At 41.6% G+C, this 17,155-nt stretch overlaps 1 long non-coding RNA gene across 1 annotated transcript; it reads right to left on the bottom strand.

Moving 5' to 3' along the window:
* Positions 1-316: 316 nt before the first annotated feature.
* LOC108167251 (uncharacterized) lies at positions 317-17,155 on the bottom strand. The gene is made up of 5 exons (XR_001777602.2): positions 14,431-17,155; positions 8,296-8,382; positions 1,704-1,843; positions 1,224-1,446; positions 317-617 (listed from the first exon to the last, which is right to left on the bottom strand). It is a non-coding gene; the product is annotated as an uncharacterized LOC108167251 (long non-coding RNA).

The following is a 17,155-nucleotide window of genomic DNA, read 5'->3' as shown; positions in this document are numbered from 1 at the left end:
CTAACCTCTACTGAAAACAACGTGGATTTTATCTAATTTAATATTAGAAAATAGTCAAAATAAAATACAAATATCCTTTTCTGCCCTGAGTTTACCAGCAGAAAGTTGGCAAATGGAACCATGTTAGTTATTAAAAACGTTACCGTTTCCAGATAAGAGGAAATGTGGAACTGAGAGGGATTATTAAAAATGTACAACATGTTTGTGCAGAGAAAATAGCAACAATATTTACAGGAACATTTTGTAAAAACTGTAAATACCAGCAATGTTGTAAATGTCAACCTGACATTAAAAACAGGTTAAAATTGCATCAAAGTTCTGTACAAAATGAAAACACAATAAAATAAATTGATTAAAAGAAGAACAGAAATAAAACAACAGAGAAGTTACAGCATCAGGCCTCAATTAAACTCCAACGAATAAAAATAAGCTTTAAGAAGTGATTTAAAATGACTGAGTGAGTTTATTGGGACATTCCTGGTTGGAGCTGCTGGTAGGAAGGATCTGTGATCACGCTCCTTTGTGCACCCAGGATGCAGCAGTCTGTGTCCAAAGCCTTCAAGTTATTATAGTTACTGGATCTTCAGATGATCTTTTTGATTTAAAAATGGAAAATTCTGATGTACAAAATAAATGGAAAACAAAAGGATTATAATTACCCTCCATTAATTGAGTGTTTAACTGCAACTGCACAAATCAGGAACAGAATAACAACGTATAGGAAGGTGTTTACATTCAGTTATTACTTACAGTACTAAAGGACGCTGCTATATAGTACTGAATTTATTCATCTAACGTACAAAGAAGCAAAATCCTTGGAGTTTTCTGTTCTTCTCATGTATTTGTGGGCTCTCTGTAGCCGTCTAATGACATGACTGTTAGGCTAGCTGGTCGCTCCAAAGGTACAGGCGTGTGTGTGTGTGCATGTGCATGTGTGTGTGTGTGTGCGTGTGTGCGTGTGTGTGTGTGTGTGTGTGTGTGTGTGTGTGTGCTGGTGGACTGAGTCATATCAGCGTGTTTCCTGGACTCTGTGGCAGCAGAAAGTCATTAACATCATGACTGAGTTTGGTGGAATAAAATAGAATATTTGAGTACAAAATCAAACATTTTGAAATAGTTTGATTACTTTCCTAACAATTTCATATCAGACCTTCATAAAACAGACTCATCAGTTGGCAAAATTTCAAATAATGAAACAAATAATAGATGCAAAACAAACTCACATTAGCATCGGCGCCGCTCCAAACTCCTGAGAGCCGTCGCTTCTTAAATCAGAGCTCGGTTCCTGATTTACTCCCTAATCTTGACATGAGAAGCATTTAGACGGGATGTTGACGTGTTCAGCAGTTTCCAGGATTGGTGTTACAGTGGATCTAGATTTATGCTGCTGATGAATAGCTACCAGTATCAAAGTTTCTCCAGCAGTTACTCATTCATTGTCAGCCTCTGTAGGAAGGGATAAAGCAACGACTCAGATGTACACAAAGTGTTTTATTCTCTGTTACACAATCTGCCTGTGACATTAAGTGGAGGCTCCAGGATTCGGTTTGGCTTTAAAACTTAAATCAAGCCTCTCCAAAGTGCAGCTTTCTTGAAACACCTTAAAGATCAGAGCTGAATGTATGGAGTTGCAAAGAAAAGCCCTGGATTGGCTTTAAAACCTGCTGACAGGTGAATTTATTTAAATTTTCAATCAGCGTTACCTTTTCCAGTTCCCTCTGCGGTGCAGCTTAACGCTTCTGTTCACATTACTTTCCCGTTTGGTTGCCATGGTATTGTTGTTGTTTTTTTCTTTCACAGCGCTGCATGTTTTAGCCTGTTGGCAACTGAAGAGTTGTTTTCACTTCAAGGATGATAAAAAGACATTCAGGTGGTTAATTTTCTGCAGCAGAATCAGGTGTGTCTCTAATCGTCTCCTGCTGCTCTGCACATCCTCTGAACTCAGGAAAACAGAGAGGAGTAAACCGGACTGTCTGCAGAGCACAGGGCACAAACATCACTTCTTACAATAACCTGAATGAATTTCACTTTTAGCACTGAGACAAAAACGGGTTGTAAAAAATCTAATTGTGCGTTTAAATCAGAGGAGAACCGGCGTCTCATAAATGCAGCTAAATAAATGGAAATATCACACAGAATGTTAGAAATTTGTTTGCATAATCGTCCGTATTTTTCCCCTGAACAGTAATTACATCTCTCGCAGTTCTTGGTCACTTTTATCGTAAAACAAATCCCTTCGGACGGCTTCCTGGCAGTGGCCTCTGTAAATCAAATCCGATTGCAAATTGTTTGTCTGGCTTCCGCTGGTCAAAACTGATTTTACTCGACTGCTGCATCGCAAACACAAGGACAGGCAAAGTGATGTGACAGCGACGTTCCCGCAGAATGCCGCGAGTAAATAAATTGATGGTCCTTGGGTTGCTTGTGTGAGTAAGAGCCGGTCAGCTGTTTGTTTCCATCTCTGCATTCATGTCTGAGCCCTGCAGCTGCCAGGAGACTCAGGCGGCCTGCAGGACTTTGTGAATAAATCATAAACTCCCTGATCAGTCCGAGGCGAACGTTTATCTCAGAAGAATCGGAAGAGAGAGCAACACACACATCTAATCACACTCCAAACACACACACAGCCCCTCCCCCCGCTGCTCTCTGTGCACTTTATCCTCTCAAATCTGTTCCTACTTGCTAATTCTCTGCTTCACACATGCAAGATCTCTCTGGCCTTGATGCATGCCCGTCTCCAGTACATTCGCCCCCTCCAGCTCATTTTACTGGAAGTCCTCCAACGAGGCGGCTTGTATATGCACCAACAACAATGGGTGGCGGTGGGGGTTGCTCCAAAGTGCCATAAACAGGATATAGCATGCGCTTTATCACACAGTGATGTGCAGAAGTCAGCAAGGTCTGCAGGTTCAGCGTAAATGTGCTTCTTGTTTCCAGCACACCTTTACACCCTGCACAGCTTTTAAAGCTCGTTGCTTCCAGCCATCCTGATCTACATTCTTCTTTTATCGCAGAGGGAAAAAAATCTGTCATGTTCTGAAGGAAACATGCAACAATTTGATACTAACCAACTGTCTTCTGTTAAAACGGTCAGTAATTTGTTACCTAAATGAATCAGAATAATGAGGCTTGTTTGTCAGATTAAAAGAAAATTACAGCCTATAAGATGGCATTAAATGTTCTCCATTAAGTCCACATCTCTGAATTACTGTTTTTATTGTAATTTTCTTATTGGCCTGATTGTTTTCTAATCATAAATGTTATGTTTTCTTCAGCTTTAAGTGGAAAATGATCCTTCTTAACAGAAACAAAGGCTTGAAAACGTCATTCTGGTGTAAAAACCCTGGATGATACATTTCATTTACTGAATTTACTGAAATAAATGTGCTTTTCTGTAATATTGTAATTTATAATGAGGTATTGTTTGTAAAAGAGACCAACATATTTTTAGCCAAAAATCCCAGAGATGATTTGACTCACGTCAAAGTCAAGCTGTAAAAATAAAAGCATGCAGGCGATTTTCAGCGTCTTCAGTCTGTTCTGATATGACTTGTTGATTATTTTAATATGAGTCACTCAGCTTAGAGTGAGATTTACAACTTGGTTTACAGAAAATGCTTGCTAACATCTCTGTCTGCACTCCCAAGTCTTTCTTGACTAAATGTTGACCTAAATGTCAGACTTCATTCAAATCAATGCCATGTTGGCTACATGTAGCACATTTTCATAAAAATGTTGCATCAGTATTACCTGGTGTTGTTGTTGTGCATCACTAAACTCACTCCCCAGTGACTCCCAGGATGCTGCGGACATGTTGACCCGACCAGAGGTTCTGCAGGTCCTGCTCAATGTTCCCTCATCATGTAAGACATGTAGCTTCACGTTCTGACAAAATGTCCTCTACGTTGGTCAAAGCAGTAGAAATATGTCTGCCTTGCTACACAGATGAACTCTGTAATAAAGTCTTTCTGTATTTAATAGGATAACTTATTTTAAGTGGTAGAAGATCTTCTGCATTTTCAGTCTGTTCTGATATGACTTGTTGATAAATTGATTCATTTTAGTGTAATTCCAGCTAATCATGTGCAGATGAAACAGAAAAAGTCACAAGTTCAGCACTTCATTTCGAACATAAAAATCTAATTCGTATGTCACCATCATCCAAAGTTATAGTGATAACTCATTGTTTATTGATTTGTATCCATATTTTTACATTGAACAAGCATGAGATTGACTGAATGTGTCAAGAATTAAAATCAAAACTATAATTATTTTAGGCTGATTCAGTTTCATGTACTTGTTTCTAGAAACATTGATACATATTTTAATTTATAGATATCTTGTATTTTCATTGTGTAACTTTGTAAATTGAAAGTTTTACGTAACGACCAGGTTTCGCTAAGACTGTTTTTTATTTTAGAGGTTAATTACTCTGTAGATAAAAGTCGTATAAATAAAATTAAAAAGTTAACATTTACTGCTCGTCTCTTCCAAGATGCTGCAATATCTCAGCCAAATGACCTCAGAGACGCTCACAAGCATTTCGTGAAGAATGAACAAAAGTTTTGGTTCTGTAAAAGGAAACCCAGATTAATTACATCAACCTCGTAAAGCACTAGCTGCACTAGCAGGTCCAGAAGGGACAGACGGTCATCTCTTTCCCCAGTGACTCTCCTTCATGACATCCCAGAGATTCCCAGACTAGAAAAACCACGCAGTGTCTCCGGTCTGATCTGGGTCCGCCCCAGGGTCTCCCTTTGGAGGAGCTTCATGGGGACGAGCCTGGGAGGCATCCTGATCAGATGCTTCAGCCACTTGAGCTGCCGTCACTGAAACGAAGAGCAGTGGCTCCTTTTTAAACTCATCCAGCTCAGTCACTCTGCAGAGGAAGCTGCTCACATCCAGGATCCAGATATCAGGTACAGGCGTAAAGGTGGGAACCAGAAATCTGTAGGTTTGCTTTTTCTTTATTAACCACAACAGATTAAAGCAACATTTAATCTGGAAATGATCCGTCGCACCATCAGTCATGGACTAAACTAGAGCCGCATCGTCTGCTTCACTTTCCCAGATCAGTCAGCAAAACCAAAATCTGGTTTGGTCCCAATGAGCCACCGTAACGGAGTCTAACTCACACCGTGAGGGAGCTCAGTGACTTAAAATGACTTTGGCTTAAAATGATGCAAATCTTTCAGAGCCTTTCGAATCCAATTTTTAAGATCACAATTTGATTCAGAAACCAGTTTATCTTTTCAAAAATTGTTTTGAATGTAGAAACTGAGTTCAGTTATCTGACAGACAGGAAGAAAAGAGTGTAAACAAGCAGAACATTTAGTTTCCATACTGTATCAATTCCATCAGTTTATAATTAAACAAAAACAGGTTTGTTCATAAAATTATGTGCCTTAAATTACCAGCATTAGCTTAGCTTAGCTTAGCTTAGCTTAGCTTAGCTGCCTGGCTTTTTCCTAAATGAAAAACATTTAAAAATGATTAAAACCACACACAGTGGGCGAGTGGAGGAGCAGCAAAGACGTATGACTTGAAACTGATTTTTGAGCATTTTGAATTGATTCAAAATGTCCAGAACTGATAATTATGATTCTTTATTAAATACATTTTTTTCTGCACCTCCATTGCGTAGAAAAGGACAAGATGGCCGACAGAAGGATCACTGGTACCCCAGTTTTTCGCCGACACCTTTTTATGCTTCTAATAAACCTCCTAAAAAGGTTCAGACGTTTTTAGGAATGTTATTGGGGGTTAGCCTTCGATTGGCAGGTAACTTCCTGTTCCACCGACAGAACCGTGATTCCCATGACGCCCTCTGGTGGCCGTTATAACAAACTGAATAATTTACATCTCCGTCGCTGGTCTGATTGACCAAATTACGTTCAGATCGCGTTGTTCTGTCTGGGTTCTGAACTGTGTGCATAGCTCTTTGCCAGTCTTTGTATTTACAGTTTAATATTCACTTCAGCAGTAAAATGCAGAAAAGAGCCTCCGCCCTGTTCTCCGTTTTTACCCTGAATCTCTCTCTAGATTTTAAGCGTTTCATGATTTAGCGATAAAAATACATCTACCTAGCATCCAGTGTTTCATGTTTTACGTTGTCGTCACTGAAACCATAAATACAACCAACTGCTTTCCCTCCCTGCAGCGACGCTGAAAGCTCGGTATTTATTAACGCGACTGTGCTGCGTAAGGGGGTTTGTCGAAAAACAAACTCTCTGCAGAGGCAGCTATCAGGTCGCAGTATATCTCGTTAATTTGTTCTTGCAATTAACAGCAACAGAAATGCATGCGTTGATTGAATCGGCTTTCCCCTCCTTCCAGCTGGAGGAGCAGCGTGTCTTTCTCTGAGCCCTTAATGGACCACAGGTCTGGATTTGTGTCTGTCAGGACGGATGAAGCATTTACTGATATTAATAGAGCTGACTAATCTTTTCATATGTAGATATGTTTATTTAAACATGAAACAAACAGCGTGAATTGCATTTCACAAACACCAGGTTGAATGAGGCCATGTTAATTTGTTGAGCTGCGCAATTAGGTGGAACAGAACGCTAATTTAATCTCTTCTCCGCTGGGAAATGATAATGCACAGAGCAGAGAAGCGTTGCAAAGGTAGACACCGCGCATTAATGCTTTCAAGTGATTTTTAATTATTTAGGTATTTTTTCTAACTGCGTTCTGCTGGGATTGTGACATGCAGTCTGAGACCAGAGGCGGCTCCATGACGCACGGATCATGACGGAGAAAATGGTCCGTAATCCCGACCACCCGGCTCTGTAGAGGAGGGAAGACTGGCCTGAAGCGACTGCCATTCAGACGGCTCTCTTTACAAAAGAGGTTGTGATGGAAAGATGAGAAATGGAGGACGGGGCTGAGCACATCAAGTTCATGTGACGTGACCTTGTCAGACAAATAGTTTTGATGATGGGGTTTAGTGCAGCACACCAAAACACCAGGGGGTCTTTGCAAATCAGGTGGTGATGAAAACCCTCCTGACTTAAAGTGCTTTTGAAAGCCAAGGCCAAAGGGTCAAAATACTGCAGCTAATATAATTAAACCAGGTTCACGCAGGTCCTGAGCCCCAGGCCTCGGGTCAGCCTCTCTTCCAGAGGAATGTCTCCATTCTGGGGCCAAAGGAGTAGAGTTATGGCTCCAGAAAGAACCCGCCCCTCCAGGCGTTCACGATGCAGTTTAACCCAGATACCAGGGGGTCTGGGAAGGGGAGAGAGGGAGCTCAGAGGCCCCTGTGCTGGGAGAGTAATGAGAGACAACATGGAGGAAGGTGTTTTCAAATGAAAACAGGGATGTGAGCCAATCCCAGCCAGGCGCTTCCATCGGATCCTGACCCTTCGGCCTGTGACCAGGCAGATTAGTCCCAGGGGCCTGGAGATGGACACGGACACTAAGCAGGGGGCCCGGCTTCTGTAGGGAAACGGGTCTCCAGGCTGGAACGCCAATCAGCCACATTTCACCAACATCTTACCGTTTCTTTTAAGCTGATTTTGTTACCCAATTGTAAAAGTCAGCATGAAAAACAAACATTCGGTGTACTTCACTAGGAGACAACGGTGAAGCTTAGCCGCTTCTTCATTAATCATAAAACTGTTCAAATCAAAATTACGAACATAAATGTGCTTAGAAACAACCAATCAGAGCCAGAGGAAGGTCTCTGATGCCTTTCCTGGAATCAGTGAAGGTTTTTCCATCACTGTTTGCTTTGGATGGGATATTTATGAAACAACGTCTCCCTTCTAATCCTTATCATATTGTTAAGATGTTGAGTTTCATGATGAGTGCAGTAAACTGTTTTGTGTTTTCTCCTGCAGAATTCGCTCAGATTACTTTTGTTGTTACTTTCCTGAATAAAATAAGGACATTTTAATTAAACTGTTTCTAATAAAAGATCCAGAATAGAGAGATACAAACAAATAACAATGAAATATTATCATTTAGCACTACCCTTCATCTGATTTCATCCTTCGGTTCCATCTTTCTGTTTTTTCCACATTTTCCAACACCTGCACAGAAATTGGTCTCCTTAAATCTCCCTCAGATGGTGAGAAAAGGAATCTTCTTCTGACAAATATCCCATTGATTTCCCATTCTTGACAGCGCTCCCCCCTCGGTGTCAGCCAGCATTGAGCAAAGCCCACCCAGTCAGCCATTTAAAGACAACAATGTTAATCTGTGTGAAATCTATCGATCGCATTAGAGCAATGTTTCTAGACCTTATCTTTCTTCCACAGAAGGTCTGGTTATGCAAAGCACATCTCCGATTACCTTTAACCTTTCATTCCTGATCTCCTGTTGGCCAACCTCTGCTTCCCCAGGAGACATCAGCTGGAGAAAAACACAACAGGTGGGTTTCTGCAGGAAATGGAAGAGATGAAGCAAACAAATAAAACCAGAAAACATGAAAACAATCTTGTCATAAATGTAGAAGTTGGGACATTTTGTAGGAGTTGGTTTGGTGTCAGGATTAAATGTTGATATCAACGTATATAAAAATCCATCCATCCATCCATCCATTTTCTTGCACCCTTGTCCCTTAGTGGGGTCAGGAGGGTTGTTGGTGCCTCTCCAGCTGGCGTTTCGGGCGAGAGGTGGGGTCACCCTGGACAGGTCGCCAGTCTGTCGTAGGGCACCACAGAGACACACACACACACACCTAGGGGCAATTTGGAGAGGCCAATTAACCTAACAGTCATGTTTTTGGACTGTGGGAGGAAACTGGAGTACCCGGAGAAAACCCACCATGCACAGGGAGAACATGCAAACTCCATGTAGAAAGACCCCAGGCTGGGAATCGAACCCAGAACCTTCTTGCTGCAAGGCAACAGCTCTACCAACTGTGCCACTGTGCAGACGTATATAAAAATCCTTTAATACCAAATAAATCCCAGCAGGAACTTTGCAAATAAAAAGTAACTCAAGGATTTTCTGATGGAATCAAAACATTTTACATTCAGGCCACAATCAAAGCCCTTCCTGAAGACTAATTGCACACAAAGAGCCTTATTAATTTTTTTAACTCATCTTGTAGCTTCGTCCAAACCTAATTGATGTCGCCCTGCGTGGGGCAGCAGCAGCTTTTAGATGGTCTGAAGTCTGTGAGTCTTTGCTGAGTGATTAAAGTGAAGCAAATGAGAGAGGAAGCAGCATCAAAGTCAGATTATAGGAACTAGCATAGCAACGCGCTAATATAATGGCTTTACTAAGCAGCCTGTCACTTTTGTCCAGACTGAATTATTTCCTTAATTATTTCACACATTGCCATTCTGGGGGGATTCCTCATTGTTCTGAGCAGCTTTGGGGGTTTTTCAACATGTTGAAAGACCAGATGGTCCAGAAATGGAAAAGCATTTATGTCGTCTTTTGTGTGCAAACAGTAAAAAAAATAAAATGAAATAAAGAAAAAATTACTTTTGTGCCTCATTTATGTTCCTCATATATGAACATGTTGCATATAAGCAATATCAAATGAATGCATTTTAATACAGCATTTTATTTTTTATATAGATTTTTTAAAATACAGCGTTAAAAATATTAATGATTGGGGCGGGGTTTATTTATAAAGACATAAGTGCTGTCCAATGGGCACACATCAACCAACCAATCACATGTCAATGATGAACTGTGATGTCATAGTTTTTCATCCAGACCACGTGGGTTTGCTGAAGCGCCTTTGCATATGCTAGGCTATTCGTATGCTAAGTAGAGTCGTTAACACCTCCCGCACCGCCCGCTCCCCCCCTCCAAGGATTCCGCAATCGACAGATTTCGACTCCCGTGAGTGAAAATGTAAACTGTCGATTGCTGCCGATATCTGTCGCTCACGAGCTGCGTACGCGTCAGAATACAGGGTCAAAAATCCCACTTTTCGTCCTGTGCGAATAGCTGACCTTCTGTGTGGAGAAGCTCAAACGTCTGGCTTTATTTCTACTTTTAAATAACCTTCTGTGATCATCAGCGATGTTTAAAGCCTGACGTCTTCCAGGCTGTTATCAGGATGCGTGTGACAAAGCCTGCTGGGTTTTGGTCCCATTTCAGTTTGAACTCAGTACTTTCCAGGTGAAAGTGTGATGGTTTCCTCCAGCAGTGGCAGCATTTAGGGGACCTGTTGGGAACCGGTGGACACTTTGAGTTTGGTCATGAAGAATTTAAAAGCAGGAAGGAGCATGTTGTGTATAGAAAATGGTCTCATTCTGGAAGGAGTAAATGTGCAGCTGCATCCTGATGCATCTCCAGAGAGCTGCGCCACGTCGCTGCAAGGAGCCATTTTGGAAAAGATTGGTTGTCATGTTGTTAGGAAGCAGGCACGTGCAGAGGAGGGGGATGGGGGGGCTTGAGCACCTGCCCTTTTTTTGCTCCTTGCCCCCAAGTGCCCCTTTGGTCAATTTTTATTTTTTTATTTTTTTGTATTATTATTTTCTAAGCCCTATTCTGACACATAACATGTACTAAAATTATTATTTATTTATCTTTCTTTTTTTTTGTACAACATAATAAGCCCTCCGGTCACCTTGTTACCTTTGACCTTTTGCCCGTGACGCATGACGCAGTTGCCTCTCGCGCAGTGAGATGAGGCGGCTAACTGGAGCTCAACGTAGCGAACGTTCCAGATTACAGATCAGTTTATGGTGAATAAAAAAAACGTTTTTGGTGAATAAAGTGGAGTAACTTGCTGCTTGTCAGAAGACGGAAAACGTTAAAGTATCGTTTCTGCTTCAGCTCGGAGTTGCGTTTTAAGCAGAGAGGTAATGAAATACAACAGAAACTGACAGGCCTCTGCGTCTGCCTTTCTCTGAAGAACTACTGAGGGGAGGAGACAGGCAGGTGAGGAGAAACTGTTCTTATCTATCGATTCAGTGTTTCTATCATACAGACATTAGGCTGTTGTTGATGTGCTATTAGCTAGCTGCTAGCTAACGACTTTGCTAGCAAAGCTAGATAACTAAAAAGCTTCTTCCCTGTATCTTTAATGATATCAGTCATTCTTTAGTATTTATTATGCAATACCAGGCAAATCGCCCGTCCAAAACCGATCATCTTCCTAATGAATATATGTCCGATGTTCTAATTTCCTTTGATGACCGTCTTCATCTCCACACAACACACTGGCAGCTCTTTGTTTTATAGATTACAGTCACTAAAAGGTTGCATTGTGCCCTTGTTTATATTTTTAATAGTGTAATTCTGTAAAGACAAAATATGTCTGGTGGTCCAGCTCTGATTTACATATCTTGCTAAATTGCGGGTTTGAATATTGCAAAACTTCCCTAGAACAAAATAGACCTGCAGAAAGAAATTACTAATAAAATATCTTACATATGCATAGTTGTATGCTCTGTATAGAGATTTCCCTTAGCTTTGATTGTACATCTCACAATTTTGTAATGTATCATTGTTTATTAAACTCTGAAAGCTGAGAGGCTGTTAATATTCTGTCCTACAAGGTGGTTAGATGGGGCCTTTTATTTGAGCACCTGCCCCTTTAGTGGCCTCTGCACGGCCCTGTTATTACTTATAGTCTTTACTTCACTCTTACTTCTATTTTATTTTTGATTCCACAGTCATATTTTGTTTTTCATAGTGTCAGGAACTCATGTCTCAGAAATGGAATTTACTGTATGAAATATTTTTATCTGAAAAATGTTATTTTTTGAATGTGAGGTAAAACATTCATCCATCCACATTCATCCAGTTTTCCCGTGATCCCCCCGTGGGGTGCCCCCACAGGGGGTAACGTTTCGGACGAAACGTTAGTCCGAGTATGCCAGTTCGCCAGTTGAACATCTCGGAGGCGAGTGGGATACGCCCTGGACACGTCGCCAGCGTGTCACAGGGGGAACATATATAGACAGACATGACAAACAAGCATGCACACACATTCACACCTGAGGATTTAGAGGGAACCCAGTTAACCTGACAGTCATGTTTTTGGACATGTGGGAGGAAGCCGGAGAACCCGGAGAGAACCCACGCATGCACAGGGAGAACATGCCAACTCCATGCAGTGAGACCGGTGGTGGGAGTTGAACCCACAACCTTCTGACTGCAAGGCAACAGCTCTACTAACTGTGCCACTGTACAGCCCGCTATAAACGACCAATTAATTCTTTTAAGTATTACAATAATTACGTCATGACGGAAGACGTGACGCAGCTCGGACCCTGTGACGTGTTTGACCCGTTCCATTCTGTTCTGTGTGACAACACCGCCCTCTGCTGGTCTTGTTTTGTTCCTCCTACTCATGGACTTTCACTGGCGACATTCTGTAAAGTCCTCTCCGCTGTTCTGATTTGCTTGATGACTTTTTATTGCCCCTTTTCCACCGGCTCCACTTCAACTTATCGGCTCGGCTCCATTTCGGAGTGACCGCGTTGCCACCGGCCCAACTTGGCTCTGCAGCAGGGTGCCGCCTCCTGGTGGCGGGGGGGTGTAGCGCCATGTGCTGTGCTTCGTTACATGCGACCCAGAGGTCGCGTTAGCGGAATATTTCCGGTTTTGACCGGTTATTTTTTTAAAACGACAGAAACATTTAAAGCCCGTCGGTCATTTGACAGCTTATAATTAACACCCTCTTTACTCACTTTACACAAAGAGTTCATCGCAGAGAACAACTAAAATCAATCAATAAAAGAATCCTTTCTGAATATCATCTCATGGACGCTGAACTAAATGCGTCTTTCTGACCGGAAGCTGGCGGCGTGGTGAAGAGTTATGGACCGGACGCCTTGGAGCGTCTGGTTAGGAAGCGCATTCAACGACTTTAGTAGAAACAGCGCGTTTAATTTCAGTCTCCATTACATACAGAACAGAGAAAACTGAAGAGAAATCAATGCTGAATCCATTTATAGTCTAAACAGAGGAGCCGGCAGTTTATCTTGAGGAAATAAATGAAGGTGCACAAGTTAATTAGATCGTAACAAGCGCAGTGCGCTGCGGCTGCGCAACCAACGCGGACGCGGCTTTGCCGCTGCAAAGAGTTAAACTTAACTCACCCAGTGGCTTTAATGAATGGAGCTGAAGTGAGCGGCGCTCAGAAGCGCGGTAGACATAACATCTGTCTGTCAAATAATAATAATAATAATAATAATAATAATAATAATAATAATAATAATAAATCCTCGCACGCCCGGGCCGCTCAGGGTAAAAAAATAAAGTTCAATGGGTCGGTTTGGATCAGGCAGATCCAACTGCCCGATGAACCAGCGCAGATTTCTCTGCAGATACAACCAGGAGGAATTTGTAAATCTGTGCGATCAGACCACAGCAGGTGAAGTGCTGGTAATTTAAGTGGAGTTGTAATTTCATTTATTATAAGTTATTGGGGCCATAGTCAGTGGTTTTTGTCACTACGGAGAAAAAGTTAGATGCATTTTTTTCTGCTTTATGTGTGATGGGATCTGGATACACGATTCAACTGGGTGAATATTAACTAAACCCAGGCACGTGCAGAGGGGTGGGGCTGGGGGTGGGGGGCTTGAGCACCTGCCCTTTTTTTGCTCCTTGCCCCCAAGTGCCCCTTTGGTCAATTTTTTTTTGTTGGTATTATTATTATTATTAATTGTATATGTCACATTTTTGTAATTTATCATTGTTTATTAAACTCTGAAAGCTGAGAGACTTTGTTAATATTCTGTCCTAGAATGCAGTTAGATGTGCCCTTTTTTGTTGTTGAGCACCTGCCCCTTAGTGGTCTCTGCACGGCCCTGTTAGGAAGTATTTTACAGCTGTGGTTTCAAAACCACAAAAAAAAATCACCGTTCCAACATTTGCTGCACTTCCATTACGAATGAGCGCGAAACGCTGTCGATAATCTGCTAATTGCTGCTTCCATTAAATAAGAAACGCGATTAAAATCTCACATGAATAAGTTTGTTCACGCGGTGAGTCGTTAAAAACATGCAGCGCCATCATCCTCCAACTACTTCCTGTCAATGTTGCGTCGTCATGGAAATGCATTTCCAGGGCAGTTTTGTGAAATAAAATAATTTCAGTACGGCCAGAAAAAACTCCTCATCGAAGAGCCAAACGTTGTTGTCAAAAGATGAGAGTTTTTTCAAAATTGCCGTGTTCCCATTACGCAGATTTGCTTTAGAAATGTCAAATTGTGCAATTATATGGTCAATGGAAACGCAGCTAGTTAAAAGTCGCTCATCAGAGGCAGCTGTGCTGGGGACGTCTGAAGAGAAAACCAAGAAACAGACGAGAAACCGGAGGGACGGTCTGATTATTTGGAAAGAAATCTCCTGCTGAGATCCAGTTTTTCCATAAGATCTCATGGGATTCTTGAAATGTTGCTTCTACAGTCTCATCATGATTTCGATTTCCTTGATGAGAAATTGCAAATGCACCTCATTCTTAGCGGTTTCCACATCCTGACTGTTTCTGAGGTGGGATTATAGTCACTCGATTCACAGATGGGATTAATCCTTATCAGCACTTTGAACTTGGTATCTGGCAGTGGAAAGGCCTCCAGCGTGTCCAGTCCCACTGACGGGGAAATCTGCATTCAGACATGAACCTTTTCCTGTCCTCAGTGCTCCAGCCTGTGGGTCTGGATGTGAGCAGAATGGTTAAATTGTTCCATCTTCATGATGTTTTTTTGGAAAAGAGGGAGGTGAAATACAGGAGGAATGAGAGGAGGAAAACAAGCATTTCATCTTATTTCACATCTAATCCCTGGAACATGGGATGAAATTCATAAAGATGCGGACAGGGAGCGGCAGCAGGAAATGACATCTGAGAAACGGGCCTGGCTGCTGCTTCTATTAGCCATCATTACGCCGGGACAGGATGCCGTTTTCACCACGGCTCCGATCCCCTGGGAACCAACAGGACGACGTTATTACAGACGCCGCATAACCAGAAGTGTCATATCTGTCCGACCGCGTCTTCAGGGGATTTCTGGATGGCCTGTCTCTGGTCATTTACAGGCAAATCTCTAAAATAATAAAAAACCTCCTCTGTCTGTCTTTGTTCTACTTTGACAGCAGGACAGTAAAGCTCTATATCACTGAGGAGTTTTTAAACTTTCAACACACAGCAATAAAAAAATGCTGTTTATTTGGAGAAACTTTTCAAAGCAGAACACTTGGTGCTTCTTCTGTTTGCTGTGCACATGGTGGGAGATCTAACACTAGTTGGTGACAAATACTGAAAATAAACATGGAACTGTGTTTTTTTTTTCCTCTTTCTCTTTTAGCCTGCACAGCTTTCAAGCAGCTGACCTCCATAATGCTGTGCTTGTGGGGAGAAAAGATGGAAATTGACTCCGTTTTCTCTCACAATACGACTGCTCACTTCTTTATCGTTTCTGAGGAGCAGAAAGAAGGATTGTCCCACACGGCACAATGGCTGCTGAACAGTGACAGCGGGAGGCTGAAATACCAGCCGCAGACGGAAGATAACAAACTCCGTCTCGGTTTATTTCTCTCTTCTTTTTCCTTATTTCGTTCCCTCTTCTTTCCATTACATCTGTTGGAAGAAGTGACCCAGCCGGACGCCTCCGGCCTGACAGCTTTGTTGTGGTGTAATTGGTTAAGTGCAGCAGATTATCATGTGCAAAAAAAAAAAAGCATCTTGCTAGAAAAAACAACGACAGCTGGAGTGAGCTGACCTCTACTGCTAAATCACGATTTTGTTAAGCAATGTAAAAAATAAATAGAAAAATAACAATGATATCCGTCTTTCAGTTATGTAACGACGGATAGCTTTGCTTGCTAATTGTCATCACCATGACAACCAGATAACGAGGTGAAAGTAACACATTTCATAGGTCAGGGAAAAGTTTTGATTACAAAACAAAACAGCGGTGGAGAGGGAAGTAGGAAGTCTGCTATGCTAGCTTGACTTTGACAACCTTCAGCTGTAGATGTGCTGCAGAACTCTGTGTGTTTGGATTTGGTTAAAACCAGTCAACCCACCCACACAGCGACTCTTTGACACGTCATCAATAATCAGGTGTTTAAATTACCTGATCGACCTCCGCTGCGTTCAGACGATCAGTTATTAATAACCACAAAATAAAACATTAAACCTGAAAGCTTAACACTGGAACTGACTGGATGTTTTGTTATTTTGTGCGTGAAATGTTTGCGTGATTTCCTGATACAGAAGCGGAGCTGTTGTCAGTCAGTTGCTATGGCAACGGGTCTGCGCATAAGTTAGCCAGCAAAGATAGCAAGAAAAAAAAAAGGGTGCGAGTGTTCTTCAACAGTTTTTATGATTTATATTTCCCTTTGCTGCGGCGCGCTCCTCTAAATGAGTAACATCTAAATATCCGGGTTTCATTTTGTGAACAGAACAGTTACGGATGGTTCATAAAAGAAATGTGTTTTTACCCTCCGGCGGTGTGCACAAGCACAAACTTTCTGTATGTAAACGATAATATGCAACATGTCTATAGTTGTTATAACTTACTGTAGTTCCATGATTTTCCAAAAGCATTTTTAAGTAAATTAATCTGAAATAAAACTAGAATTTTCCACAGGATTCACTGATGTTTCACTAAAAACGTCTTTGCTGGGAGGATCTATGAAGCAGAAAGTGAACATTCTGACTTGGAATAGATAAATAATGATGAGTTTATTTGAGCAGCATTACTAAGAACCAAACTGTGACCGTTTCATGCTAGTGTCTGAGCATCTCCACACCTCCAGCTCTGTGTGAAGTTAATGATCCACCAACATCAGGAACAACCAAAAGATGAAGAATTGGGATTAAAAGCCCACCTTCAGAGTCTATTTCTGTGCTTAAAGAACCAACATTTGTAATTCTTAAAGTGTAGCTAACCCCTTCTGAAAGCAAAACCCCGCCTCTCGACAAACTGAAAAACTCAACCAAAGTGGGTGGAGCCACGATAACTTCTCTGTCTCCATTTCATTTGTAACCCAAAATCCTGCTGCATAAATAGTTTAAGTGGAGTGGAGGCTTCTGTAGCAGTTAGCCAGAATGACGGAAAGTCTTTAATCCTCACAACAAGGTGTCAAAGTAAAACATACGCCGTCACATCCGTGACTCTTAATAATAACTTAAGCTTACTTCCCTATACGAGGCCAACCAAACGGCAATTCCAGTCAGTCTATCAATAAATTCAGGTTTGTCTTTCTTTCCCGACCATGAAAGAGAAACA

The sequence above is a fragment of the Poecilia reticulata genome, chromosome 2, assembly GCF_904066995.2.
Source record: "Poecilia reticulata chromosome 2, P_reticulata-male-v2, whole genome shotgun sequence".
Lineage (NCBI taxonomy): Eukaryota > Metazoa > Chordata > Actinopteri > Cyprinodontiformes > Poeciliidae > Poecilia > Poecilia reticulata.
The sequence above is the reverse complement of the archived record's forward strand: the minus strand, read 5'-3'. Positions and strand labels throughout refer to the sequence as shown.